This window comes from Achroia grisella, unplaced genomic scaffold (genome assembly GCF_030625045.1).
Source record: "Achroia grisella isolate CSIRO2021 unplaced genomic scaffold, CSIRO_AGI_Agris_v1 utg947, whole genome shotgun sequence".
NCBI lineage: Eukaryota > Metazoa > Arthropoda > Insecta > Lepidoptera > Pyralidae > Achroia > Achroia grisella.
Genome location: NW_026713071.1, coordinates 4,024 through 8,046, shown reverse-complemented (window position 1 = coordinate 8,046; position 4,023 = coordinate 4,024).

Below are 4,023 nucleotides of genomic sequence, written 5' to 3'. Positions count from 1 at the left end.
GTGCGCGTGTACCCACACGCCTCCACAATGGAGTAACCACAAAACGAGATGGGGCCTGCCCTACAACATCTACAGGGCGGGCCGTCGCCGTCGGAGCTGGGGTAGAATGCACTCGCGAATCCCCTGGCTCCGGCATAGGCGCTCGTAGGTACACCGTGTGGTTTTTTAGTGGGTACAAGTCCCACACACCACCCCGCCATCCCTCCGGCGGGGTGACGGTCTTTTGAAGATTTTTCCACACGTTAAAAAAAAAAAAAAAAAAAAAGGTTAGGTTAGGTTAGGTTAGGTTAGGTTAGGTTAGGTTAGGTTAGGTTAGGTTAGGTTGGGGCGTGGGTCGGGCAACCTCCTAGTATGGGCCTGCCATTGGGAGGCTTCCCCATCCTCGTGGATACGTCCGCGGGGAACGGTGGCCGAGCAATGGTTTGGTTCTGGTACGCCCCGGGCGAGATAGTAGACGTTCCTTCGGGATACTGCTACTATGTCGGCCAGTAGCCCGGCAGGTTGGGCGTGTTCGCGGTTCCCATGCCTCGACAAAGTCGAGGCTGCCGGAGCCGGCGAACCCCCCCAACTTTCTCTTCGTTTTTCTTTTGTTTTTGTTCTTCTTCTTTTGGTTCGGTTGTTTTGTTCTTCTTCTTTGGGTTCAAATTTGTTTCTTTTGGTTTTAGTTCGTTTTGGTTGTTGTCTGTCTTTGTCTATCTTTCGTCTTTCTGTCTTTTAGTTGTTTTCTGTTTCGTCTTCGTAGGTAGAAGTCCGGGACCACACCCGTAAAAAGGAAAAAATATCCCATGGCTGAACGGAAAAGCATATTACCCCAGGGAGGTACCGGTCGCTCTGCGGCCGGAGAATCCTCCCCCACCGCACCGGATTCGCCGGGGGTGGGCTGTCCCACGTACTCTGGGGGGGACACGAACAGCGATGAGGAGAAGTATCAGAGGGAGCTGATGCGGAAGTACGGGGCCATCGACTATCTGGAGGCCCTCGAACGACATGTGGCGGACATGGACTCGGAGTGTACAGGGTCCTCCATGTCGTTCCGATCCGAGGATAACATCGGGGAGGCTAGAGGGAGTACCTCGCCCCCCAAAAAACATCGAAAGAGGCGGATCGCGGAGAAGGGTCAGGACGAGCTGGACTCTGACGACGATGAGATCCAGCTGTCGTCTGCGGCTCGAAGGAGCAGGGCCAGAGGCCCTCCAACGGCCAAGAGAGGAGCGCGAACGGCCAAATCTGCGGCGCGATCGGGGACAGGGGTTTCGGCCTCTGGACCCGAATCGTCCAGGTCCGTTTCGCGCGTCCGAAGAGAGTCGGAGGAGAACACCACATTGGGCGCCGACGAACTGGGCGCCAAGGTGGAAAATAGTGCACTTCAGGTTCTTGCTGCGGTGAGGAAGTCCAGCAACCTGAAGGGCACTATCGTCGGAGAAATAAACCGCGCCATCCACACCATCCGGTCGGCGTCGGGTGCCCTGAGGCAGAGGTCGGCCAACCAGGAGGAGGAGGCTCTTAGGCGTGAGGTCCGCAAACTCCGCGAGGAGTTAGAGGAAGTTAAGGAGATGAAGGCTGCGATGCTGAAGGAGTCTGTCGAGGAGAGGAAGAAGTTCCGACAGCTCCAGATGGCGTCGCAGTCTTCCGCCGCACTGGCCGAAGAACTGGCCGCGTTGAAGGCGGAGCGCGAGGAGTGGGAGCGGCAGGCGCGCGATAGCGTTCGACAGTTGAAGGAGCTCAAGGACTCGAACGCTCTCGACCGCGCCGCCCTTCACAAAGCGCTGCGGCAATTGGAGGAGGCCAAAACCGCCGCTGAATTGCCCCCAGTGGTGATCACCGGGACAACGGCGGAAGCGCCTGAAGGTGCCACGCCCCGGACCCTATCGGAGGCCGCCGAAGACCGGATTATCCGGCGAGTAGGCGAGATCATGAACAGCCGCTTCGCCGAGATGGAGGAGCGGATCTCGGCGAAGCGAACGCGGCCACAAAAGGCCACCAAGAGTACGCCTGCTGCCGGATCTTCCGGTGCAGCGGCCGATAGGGTCCCGCAGGTCGGGGAGCCCAGCGAGGGAGGAGTCCCGCAACCGTCGACCTCAGCAAACAAGGAGGGATGGTCGACGGTTGTACGGCGCGGGAAGCGCAAAGGCGCTGGCGCAGGCCAGGCGGCTCCCGCCAATGCGCGCCCGGCGAAGGGGCCACGCGGCGGCCAAACAGCGGCACCGCAGCGGAACGCACCCGCTCGGAAGAAGAAGGCGAAAGCACGCCCCCTCGGTCATCGGCAGTGGTGGTTCTCACCATGAGGCCGGGAGCCGAGGAGAGAGGCGTCACCTACAGGTCGGTGCTCACCGAAGCGAAGGCCAAGATTTCCTTGGCCCAGCTCGGTATCACCGACCTGAGGTTCAAGTGGGAAGAACCGGGGCCCGTATCCTGGAGATCCCCGGCGCAAACACAGGCGAGGTGGCAGACGCGTTGGCTGCCAGAATCGAGGAGGTCCTGCCCGAGGACGCAGTCCGGGTCTCCAGGCCAGTCAAGTCGGCCGAACTGAGGATCGGAGACCTGGACGACTCGGTGCTGGTAGCTGACGTGGTCGTCGCTGTGATGCGCGAGGGGGTTGCCTGGAATCCTCGGTGAAAACCGGGGTGATCCGGCGCACCACCCAGGGAACGGGCTCCGTGTGGGTGCGGTGCCCTGTGGCCGCCGCGAGGAAGCTAGCCGAGGCCGGCCGGCTAAAGATAGGGTGGGTGATGGCGCGGGTACAGTCGCTGGACCCGCGTCCTCAGCGGTGCTATCGGTGCCTACTTACAGGCCACGTGGGTATCCGATGCACCGCCGGGGAAGACAGCAGCGGAATTTGTTTCCGCTGCAGCGAGCCCGGCCATAAGGCCGCACGGTGCGCCGCGCCATCACCGAAATGCCGGTACTGTGCCGCGGCGGGTCGCAAGTCCGACCATAGAGTGGGCGTCACGAACATGTGTCGCCCGCCAAAGGCCCGAGCCGCGGCACGGGCCACAGGTGGGGGGGGGGAGTCGATGGACACTTGAGTAAAATCAGGTGTGCATCGACTCCAAAATTGACCCTAGGGTGGAGGATTGTTAGGGCAATCCGAAGCTCGCCGGGGAGGTTTTAGGGTCTGGAGGTGGCGTGCAGAGACTGTTCCCTGCACGCCTAGATGGAGGTCCCTTCGATGGGAACCATGCCGGTGGTCTTGGTGAATGCTTTGCGTATCCCATGGCCACGGCGATTATGTCGAGGAGGAACAGTCGTCAGGTTTTTAGCAGGTAGGAGTCCGGCAGTATCCATTCTTCCCTAAGGGAATGGTTCTCCATGATGGATTTTCCTGACGTGAAAAAAAAAAAAAAAAAAAAAAGGTTAAAAAAAAAAAGGTTAGGTTAGGTTAGGTTAGGTTAGGTTAGGTTAGGTTAGGTTAGGTTAGGTTAGGTTAGGTTAGGTTAGGTTAGGTTAGGTTGGTTAGTTAGGTTAGGTTAGGTTAAGGTTAGGTTAGGTTAGGTTAGGTTAGGTTAGGTTAGGTTGGGGCGTTCGGCCAGGTTAGGTTAGGCCAGGTTAGCCTGCCATTGGGAGGCTTCCCCATTCGTGGATACGTCCGCGGGGAACCATGGCCGGTGGTTTGGTTCTGGTACGCCCCGGGCGGGCCATAGTAGTCGTTCCTTCGGGATACGGCTACTATGTCGGCCAGGTTAGGTTAGGCCAGGTTAGGTTGGGCGTTAGTTTTGCGGTTCCCATGCCTCGGTTACAGGTCGAGGCGCTTAGGAGGTTAGGTTAGGGTTACCAGGTTTTCTTAGGTTAGGGTTTTAGGTTAGGTTTTAGTTTCTTAGGTTCTTAGGTTAGTTTTGGTTAGGTTTTTTCTTCTTTTAGGTTTTAGGTTTTAGGTTTTATTTTAGGGTAGGTTTGGTTTGGTTAGGTTGGTTTTTTCTGTTAGGTCTTTTCTGTCTTTTTTTAGGTTAGGTTAGGTTAGGTTTTTAGGTTAGTTAGGTTAGGTTAGTTAGGGACCAGGTTAGGTTAGGTTGGGGCGTGGGTCGG